This window comes from Dufourea novaeangliae, unplaced genomic scaffold (assembly GCF_001272555.1).
Source record: "Dufourea novaeangliae isolate 0120121106 unplaced genomic scaffold, ASM127255v1 scaffold287, whole genome shotgun sequence".
Lineage (NCBI taxonomy): Eukaryota > Metazoa > Arthropoda > Insecta > Hymenoptera > Halictidae > Dufourea > Dufourea novaeangliae.
Window position 1 is genome coordinate 204388 of NW_015374165.1, and position 10957 is coordinate 215344.

Sequence of the window (10957 nt, forward strand, 5' to 3'; positions counted from 1 at the left end):
CATTTTTTTTTAACGGGGGCAGAACATTGACGAAGCCTCCGTTGGGGGCGGAGATGGCCAATGTGGAGTTTCACCCACTAAAAACGCCCCGGTGACCCTCGGGCGTAGGGCTGGCAATGGGAACGCTCGGCATGACCGCGGCCAGCCCCGCCCATTGCCCTTCCATATAGGTGTTTAAGGGACGGGCTCTTCTCTGCAGGGGGGGGGGGCGATTGCTCTCCCCCCTCCCCCGAGACGACTCTGATGCCGTCCCTCCACGTCCTACCTACGGTACGAGAGGTGACCCCTCGTCGCACCCCCCGCAGGGCAACTGTCCCACGCAACGGGGTTAAGTCATAGCGCTAAAACGATATAAGATAGAACAAAATTTCATTAGGAAAAATTAAATGGTTTCGAGTGGTGCATCATGTGTTGCATGTGTCTTCTCTGATAAGGGAGACGTTGCAAAGATTTCAAGGTCACTTCTATTTTTTTTTGAAATGGTACTATATATTTTTTGTACACCATTCGATGCATTCTTTTATTCTGTACAAGTACTTGGGTGAAAAAATGATTAGTTTAAAAGATATTTTAACTTCAATTTCTCATCATTATATAGCATTTGAACCTAAACTTGATCATTTCTTTTCTATGCTCGTGTTTATTAATTTTACTAATTTTACTTCTTTAACCCTCATCGGTCCCCCGTATGCGCACGCATACAATTTTGATCTTTAACCTCGAATAAAATAAAAACGGTTCAGCGGAATGACCTTGTATTTTGCAAAGTAGAATTATTTTGCCTGAACAACCAAAAAAACCCGTTTTTGAATTTGTACCCTTACTGTATTTGCCTGTGCAGTTATAGTTACGAATCGGTCCCTGTGTATGTGCGCGCATACACATAAGCAGGTACCTGGTGTAGTAAATGAATATTTCTGTTTATTGTAATAAATGAATATTTATATTTATTGTCTGGTGTCAACAGATACGTTTGTACGTGTAGTAAAAGAACAAAGGATATGTATTGTCTGGTGTCAACAGATACATTTGTACGTGTAGTCTTCGACCGACTGCCCGACTCGCATAACGCGAGTCGCGTGGAGCTTCCTTTCTTCCCCCCTCGGTCACAGGATCGTCTTTTCGTTCTCGCGGCCGCGACGCATTTCGGCCGCCTGGATGACGAAATATTCCTTTTTGAGGAAGCCTCGTTCTCACTGGAATTGCCGCTTATTTTTGTGTGTGGATTTATAGCACGCTCTTATTTTTTCGTTTTATGCATTTATTTGAATTTTGGTTGTGTTTCGAAGTATTTGATAAAAAATGGATAGAGTTTTACGTGAAAGAAGGCAGCGAGATGACCTAGAAATGGATTTTGATTTGGAAAGCGAAGCGGGCGAATCTCCGTGCAATAGTGACGATGATTTTGCATTATCAGACGAGGAGAATGATGAAAGTGAAGTTAGCGTGCATTCGGATGAAGACGACATTGAGTCACTTGAGCAAAATTTAGCAGAAGAAAATGCAGCAAATCCTGAAAATACATATTTTTCAAAAAATAAGAAAATTGAATATTCATCGCAAGCATTTGAAATAAATCGAAGAAATTCATTTCGACGTGCAGAAAATTTCACTTCAGGTAAAAACCTACCCTCTTTGTTATGGGTTCATGTTCATTATATGTTTCATTTTTGTTATAATTCAGGTCCAAAAGCATTAGCAGCTGCTAATATAGTTGATGTTTCGTCTGCATTTCACATGTTCCTTGGACCGGTTGAGAATATTATTTTGAACATGACGAATTTATATGGTGTGCGAAAGTACAAAGACGAATGGGAAAACATTGATTTGGACACTCTGCACGCATACTTTGGATTGTTGCTGCTTTCTGGTGTGTATCGGTCATACGGTGAATGTGTCACTAAACTGTGGAATGAAGAAACTGGTCGGCCAATATTTAGAGCAACAATGTCTTTGAAAATGTTCAAGCGTATCCATGGTTGCATTCGATTTGATGACCGCGAACAACGTATGGCCAACACTGCATCTACAAGTACTTCTGTTCGTGACAAATTGGCACCGATTCGAAATGTATACGATAAATGGAATCATAATTTGAAAGCTGTATACACACCAGGAAAAAACATTACCGTAGATGAACAGTTAGTTCCGTATCGTGGGCGATGTCCGTTTCGTCAGTATATTCCATCCAAGCCGGCGAAATATGGCATCAAAATTTGGGTGCTATGCGACTCAAAAAGCTGGTATGCATACAACACACAAATTTATGTTGGTCGGAATCGTAATGCCACTCCTGAACGCAATCTCGGACGGCGTGTTGTTTTGGATTTGGTGGAAGGACTTTCTGACAGAAATGGGAACGTGTGACAACTTTTTCACTTCGTATGAATTGGCAGAAGATTTGCATAAGAATCGCATGACTATTTTGGGAACAATAAGGAAAAATAGGACTGAAATTCCTTCAGTTCTACTCGACATGCGTCAAAAGCCAATTTATCATACAGAAGTTGTATATGAACATAAATTGCAAGCAGTTATGTTGTCATATGTTCCTCGCCGGTACCGATTTGTGACATTGCTCAGTACATACCACAATGTTGTCAGCATAAATGAGAATAGTGAACAGAAGAAACCTAACATCATTGAAGACTACAACAAAACCAAGAGTGGAGTTGATACTATGGATCAAATGGTGGCTACGTACACATGCAAACGAAAAGTCAATCGGTGGCCAATGGCAGTATTTTGTAACATGCTTGATGTTAGTGCGTTGAATGCATTCGTGACGTTCATTGCATTGTTCCCGAATTGGAAAAATTCTAAAACGAACCATAATATTCGTCGTCGCCTTTTTATCGAGGAGCTTGGATTGAATCTCGTTGAAAAACAGATCACTAAACGTAAAAAACAACCTCAAAGTAATGATGCTTCCAGTGTTATTCAAAGAATTCGGGAGATTCGCCATTTACCAAGTACATCAAAACGAGGCCGATGCTACATCTGCACATATAAAAATAACAAAAATCTTTTTGCTACACGCTGTGAAAAGTGTAGAAATTTCATTTGTGCTGAACATAATTTCAATTTATGCGAAAAATGTACAAATAATTGACAAAAGTTAAAAATTCAATTTTTTTTTCTAATATATGTAATATTCTAATTTTAATTTCATTCTAAATCTACCTTTATGAAGTTCAAATGTATTAATATGATAGTAAACAATATAATAAACATAAAAAATCACAAAACATAAATGGTTGTTAATTTTTTTAGCTTTTTTACAATTAAAAATATATGTGTATGCGCGCGCATACAATGGGACCGATTAGATGTATTTCTCGAGGGACCGATGAGGGTTAAAAGTAATCATTTTTCGACTGAAGTACCTTTCTACATTTTTGTATAGAATTAAAAAATGCATCGAATCGTGTCTAAAAGAACGTATAGTTCTGGTTGAAAAAATATAGGTGACCTTGAAATCTTAAAAATGCCTCCATTGTCAGAGAAGGCACATGCACCACATGATACATCACTCGAAACCATTTAATTTTTCTTATTGAACTTTTGTTATCTTCTATCGATTTGACGCTATGGCTTGACCCAATTGTGTGGGTCACCCTGTATATCGAGTGTCCACCGTACATAAAGTATACTTACTTGATGCATTACAGCCTTGCTAAGATGGGATTTGGTCCAGTGTTCTATTGTCTGCGAAGACACATCGTTATAGGGCGTAACTGTCGATATGAGTAATTTAAAGTGTATTATATTTGGTTAATTACAATTACTCATACAAGAAATGAATAATCTCCGATGAACTAAAAATTTCAAAACTACCGATGGCACCTATAGATAGTTCGTTCCGAAAGCTTTTCCAATGAACCACGATAAGAGCATCAATATAATACATTAATATGTATATACACATAACATGATATAATACAATATAATAAAATATAGAGTAATATAGAGTGTATTATATAATAAATTGTGGTCTACATAAATTCTGACAGAAGCACCTTTATGATTTCAATAATTGTAAAACAAGGAATCGGCAATACATTATTTTTGCAAGTTTCATAAGGTTAAAGTGCTCTTATAACATTAATTTACATTCTAATTTCGCACTTATTAACGTAGGTGTCCAATGACTTATGGTCGGGAGTGTACATACAAGTAGCAATCTGGTTATTTGTGTGAATCCAGTCAAAATATCGAATACATTCCTTTGTACTGTGACTAAACTGTGAATATATTATACAGTATACATATGTATGCTCTTACATGGAATTTTTCACTCTTAACTAGTACTTCGCAGATATCAGAATCAACGGAGAAATTATTTCATCAATTATAGTTTATTAAATGAAACTTTATTAATCACGGTTAAATTTTTGGTCCATTGTTTTCTATACCTTTCTGTATTTTAAAAGGAAATAAAATCTGCCGTTTAACTACATATAACACAGTACCTAACTGTACAATGGATTTTATCGTGGATAAAGGTCAGCAATGTTACAAGAAAGATAATAAACGGGAATTAAGCAAGAGTCAAAGATTAAAGAAACTCAATGCATTGAGTAGGGGGTAGAATATATCGAAGAAACGATGAATTGCAAAAACTATACTGGAGGGATTATAGCAAAATTGTCTGTAAGAAAGTTTTCACAGCTGATTTACTAGCGAATATAATTAATCGGTTGTAAATTATGGTGCGAGAGGAAAATATTCAAGTTGTTGACTTATGTACTTATTAGGGAGTGTAAATACCGTAAGGTGACAATGCTCGATTAGAATGTCCTCTAACGTTTCGTATATTAGCATATTTCCTTTTGGTACGAACTATTTTACCAAAGTCCAACAAGGGAAGGATAAGTCTATTTTCACGTACTGTAATTATGTAAGATATATCTATATGTATATATCTTACATATCTTATATACATATATAGATGTATTTATATATTTTATTTATATCACGCCGATGAACGTCTGTACATACCTATATGTATCTGTAGTGTTTAATAAATCGACTTTATGGACGCAGTTTTCGCATCGTTGACTCGATTATCCTTTACCGTACACGCTAGTCAAAAGTTACTACAGTGGAACGTCCATTATAATCTATTTAGAAACACCGATTATTTGAAATATCAATTACACCGCTCAACAAATTTTAACTTCTTTTCGGGCTTGTAACATTTAATAACCGCTTCTTGTAGATTTCTGTACCCTGAATACGAATCTGCAGACGGTTTTTGGTCAGCACCTTAAGTTTTCGAGAAATTTGATTTTGAAAAGAAATGCAAATTTTCAAGTTTCAACATTTCCTGTGGTCAAACAGTAATATGTACTTATTAGAGTGATTATTGCGTCAAATTATTCTATACACCCTCCTGATTAAACTGGTACATATTGTCATTGCATTATGAATATTTAAACACTTTCAAAGAACGATTAAAGAAAAATGACACCAAAAATGCACCAATTTTTGCAGTTATTTTTCAATTTAAGTCTAGATGACTGTTGAACAGTGTTATCGGAACATAGAATAAGTCACGAATGTTTCCAGAAAGAATTAGTTTATACGAAACATGGAGATAACATACCATCGATTCCTCTTAAACAAGCTTAAAGTAAGTTAATAATTGACAGTACAGTATAATGGATTTAAAATGCGTAAAGACAATCCAAGGTATAAAAGTGCGGAAGACGATGGTATTGTTTCATCTATTTTTGTCGAAGAAAGTAATGACAAAGCTACGGAAGTAGTCGTTACTTAGTTTCCTTTCAACAAATGTATTACTAATCATTTTCAAAGATATAGGTATTAAATTTTTATTCTTCTGGATCAATTAGTCTGACTCCCTATTATGTACGTAGTTCGGATAATCAACGTTCCACTGTAAATGCAAACAACAATGCCAGAAACCTAATGTTTAAAAATGAAAGGATATTTACTAGATAATCTCTGGATATCTTTGAAGGTACATTCTAGTGTGGACGCTGTAAAAAATCAAAAACCAAAGTTTTTTTTATTTAAAAACTTATAGGGATGGTTATCGCATCGAGCAGATTCAGAAGTTTTCGTTAATCAATACATCTTTCATTTAACATTTTTTAATGAAAAGATTACCTATTTGTGGAACACTTTTACAAAAACTGATAACAACCAGCGAATTTTCATTATGTTTCAATAAAGGTGCTTGTTACGATAACCACCCCTATAAGTTTTAAGAAAAATTTGGATTTTTTGATTTCGGATGAGTGGATCTCGAGATTTTAGGTACACCGTTTGGGTATCCGTTTTTTGTAACGTCACAGTATGTTTGCTGGTTTTTGCAGTATATATTAAACGAAGTACTGTAAACAGAATTTTTGTCATGTCTTAAAATGTATAATATGTTAATAATCATCAGACTGATTGTTTACTCTATGTATTATAGTTTTCTTCTACAAAAATCTTAAAGAAGCTATTCTTTCAGGGTTTACACCAAAATGTACCTTTAAGACTCATTTCCCCTTTAGTGACCCGAAAAAAAGATGACATTTACGAATTTTTTTAGGGAAAACAAAGAAAATATGGTGCGAAAACTTCCTGGCCTTTATTTAGTATTCATTCGAATAAATAAATAAAATTTTTTTTCAATATTCATGCAGCGTGGCAAAATTGTAGGTGGCACTGATTGTGTTGATCCTGTAGAAATGATGTCCATTATGACGCAAGAAGTTGTTAACCGATTTCAAAAATTCTTGTGGTATTCTTCTTGTACTTGATGCAACGATCATATAAGCTTCTGTTAAAAATTTTGAAGCATAAATTCTTTCTTTGCATGCTTTGTTAAAACTCACCAATTGCGGCCATTTCATATTTGTTGCAAATAATGATTATTATTTGTTAAGAAACATACAAAGTATAATAGGTGTGTAAACGTAAAAACACTAAACGTAACATAAAAGATGCGTCATCGATATTCCATTTCGCCATCTCATTAGGTTTGACAACATTCCATCAACACTCTCCCTTATTGTCAACTCTCTCACATGCGAATCAATTCTGTTGTTTGTATATTCAGCTTGACAATGTAGGAATAATAACTTGATTTAAATAAATCTTTGGTTAATATATCAGCTATCTGCTCCTTAGAAAAGATGAATTTTGTTACAACTATTCCGTTCTCCTCGAGATCTCGGATGTAATGAAACCGCACGTCAATATGTTTGGTTCTTCTATGGTATTCAGGGTTCCTTACTAATTTTATCGTTGACTGATTACACTGTTCAATACGATTTTTCAATCACTGTTCAATACGATTCCTCGTCCAGATCACGAATTCGGAAGCAGAATTTCTCAATATCCCTCAGTTTTTGAAAAACATGAGCTTTTATAAAAACACCCGATTTCGGCGAAAATGACGTATGATGTGAAAACAAAAAACGCCAGAAAGTTCAATTTAATCTTGAAAAACAGAGGAGAGTTCCTTGCATAGTGTATTTAGTTATTAAATTGTGTAATTCTTAATGGTTGTACATAGCCGTGAATGTTTAAAAAAGAGTCGATGTGCGTATTATATATGTACCATTTGTGCGTTTTTACGAAATGTTTGCTACACAGTATCGGATTCTGTAGACACTTTTGAAGAAGAAACCATCCAGAAAAAGTGTCGAAACGGTTTTTAATTCGAACAGGTCGAGAAAATATCCGTCGGGAACGTGTGTGCGGCGTTTTACCGCCACGCGGACATTGCTCGCTTACCTAGAGTGTTCAGTGCCGTAGCTACGTGTAATCGACACGGATAGTACCGATGGATAAATCAGGACCTGGATTTACAGGTAATTCTTCATAATATATATGACATTTGGTCTGTAGTTTAACAAATTTTTTAAAATATTTATACCCAATTGACAGTCAGAATTTTCGCTAATTGAAATTAATCAAAAAGTTTGTAATTCCGTGATTAAGAATCCAAGAATACATGAAATAAAATAAAACATTATACATATAACAAGAGGGTGCCCATTGGCCATTGGACGATACTATCCGTGTCGATGACGCGTAGCTACGGCACTGAACACTCTAGGTAAGCGAGCAATGGCCGCGTGGCGGTAAAACGCTGCGCACACGTTCCCGACGGATATTTTCTCGACCTGTTTAAATTACAAAAATCGTTTCAACATTTTTTCTGGATGGTTTCTTCTTCAGAAATGTCTATAGAATCTGATACAGTTTAACAAACATTTTGTAAAAATACAAAAATAGTGCATACATAATACGCACATCGGTTGTTTCTTAAACTTTCACGGCTATGTACAACCATTTAGAATTACACAATTTAATAACTAAATACACTGTTGTATGCAGGGAACTCTCCTCTATTTTTCAAGATTAAATTGAACTTTCTGGCGTTTTTTATTTTCACGTAATACGTCATTTTTTGGCAACATCGAGTGTTTTTACAAAAGATCATGTTTTTCAAAAACTGAGGGATATTGAGAAATTCTGCTTCCGGATTCGTGATCCAGACGAGGAACTCTATAAGGATCTCCCAATGGATATTGCATATCTGAAAAAAAGTTTAAATTTGTTGGACAGTGTTATCACAGTACATTATCATAGGATCAGTTTGTCCGCATTTTATGTCAGACAGGAATTGTCGTAAACAGGCTGTTTCTTTTCCCGCTAAAGCGACGTATTCTGTTTCAGATATACTTTGTGCAACAATCGATTGTTTTCGAGACACCCAAGTTACGAGGCTCTGATTTCGTATCCGGACATTGTTTTTCTGCTATCGTTATTACTGTCAAACTCCACGTTGCAATATCCTGTTAGTTATAGATTTTTCCCTGTCGAAGCTTTATACATTATCTTGACATTCAGTGTACTTTTTAAATATTTACTAATCCTCTTGATTGCGTTCCAATGATCAATTTCTGGATTATCCATAAATCGACGTACTTTAGCTACACAAAAGGCCATATTTTGTCGACTACTGTCGCTAAAAAGATAAGGCATCCTACAACTTGTTTATGTGGTACATCAGTCCTATCTTTGTCTCTTTCTTTGGTTTGATTCATAATTCTCTGCAACTTTGTATGAGGATCTCCCGTGACCCTAAATCAATCACTTTGTCCCTCGATAGATGGGATTTTGTTCAAAATAGGATGTGATATAGTTCACGTGTAATTAGGGGGGTTTAAACCCATTAAGTCACCATGTTTCGAATTTCGAATTTGTGTCAGAAATACAGACATTCAATTTTGCGATTTTTGCCCATTTTCAACAAAATGTATTGTACTTATGAATTTGTTAGTTTTTATTATTAATTCAGAGCGCGTTGAGCTCTGAGTGAATACAAGATGTTGGATTAATGAATTGCCCGTACATAACGCGGCACGCTACGCAGTTCACGGTATAAAAGCACGTGTTGCTACCTCGGATGCTACGAACGGAAGGAAGTAAAACCCTGCACACGGCGGCAAACCGACGATGTTGAAACAAAAACGAATCGCCACGAGCCGGCGCGGTACTCTCTGTTAACACACGTGCGCATTAACCATGTGATTAGCGTCAAATTTTAACACTCCCCCTTAATCCTTGGGTCAATGCGCTTACAATAATTATTGCAATCCTAGTCGCCTCACGCATTCATCATGCATAACCTTAGATATCGCTTTCGTTAGTATATCCGCAGTCATCTCGCTGGTGGGTACATACTTTACAAATATTTCGCCTCGCTCTTGGGCCTCTCGCGAAAAATGATACCTAATATCTATATGTTTGCTTCGCGCATGATATACATTATTTTTGCACAATTGTATCGCACTTTGATTATCACAGTAAATCTCAGTCGCCCCTTTTAAAACATTGTGGTGTCGCATATGTCTCAACAAGTCTCTTACGTATATCATCTCTTTGGTTGCATCTGAGAGAGCCATATACTCGGCCTCCATAGTGGAAAGTGCGACCGATTTTTGCTTTCTACTGTTCCAGCTAATTGGCCCCCGAGACAAATATGTTACGTATCCCGTATTCGAATGTCTATCTGTCGTGTCTCCTCCCCAGTCGGAGCCTACGTATGCCGTTAAGTAGTCCTTATCCTTAGTGTATTCTATTCTATAATTTATCGTCCCTTTCAAATATCGCAATACCCGCTTCGCCATCTTCCAATAAATTAATTTCGGACTGTTGCAGAAGCGACTCAAAAAGCTTGCTGCAAATGCTATGTCCGGTCTCGACGCGTTGCACATAGGGGTATTTTGTCGATCTAGCCGGTCAAAATTTTTTTTTTATTTCTAACAACTCCCTGGTTGACTTTGAGCAAACGAAAGTGTTTTTCAATTGTTCCGGAACGCGGCCCTTACCGAATTCTGCAGCCTTCAATACACGCGATTACCATTCGAACGCCTCAACGCTATTAGCGTAATCATCGCGATTACCGCGTGCGCGTGGCTCGCAATTCCCCTTCCTGAGCGACCATCAGATCTTTGTCACCGTGCTCTCCGGTGACCTCTGACTTCGTATACAACCGTTTTAATCGCCAATCGATCACCACGTGTTTTACCTTTATTCTAATCCATTTCAACCGCACGTGGACCATAGCTTTTCGGCTATCACCGATATTGTATAACACCGTACACCGTTAATTGTGTTTCGTTTATTTATTGCTGTAAATTCAGTGCGTACAGTTTTGTTCACTTAAATTAAACTGAGTTTACAACCACCACACGTGTGAGGCTCAGTTAATTTCTATCACCCCGATCGCAAATCCCCCATACGGGACTAACACCAGCCACGAAACATCAATGAATAATGACTTAAAATGTTGGGATAAATTTAATAAAAATATTTTATAGTAATTTATGACTTTGACATTTATTTTTCTCTTAAACTAAATTTTATGTAATTTATATGACTAAGATGATGCCATGATGAATGCCATGGTTCTTCATCGTGCTGA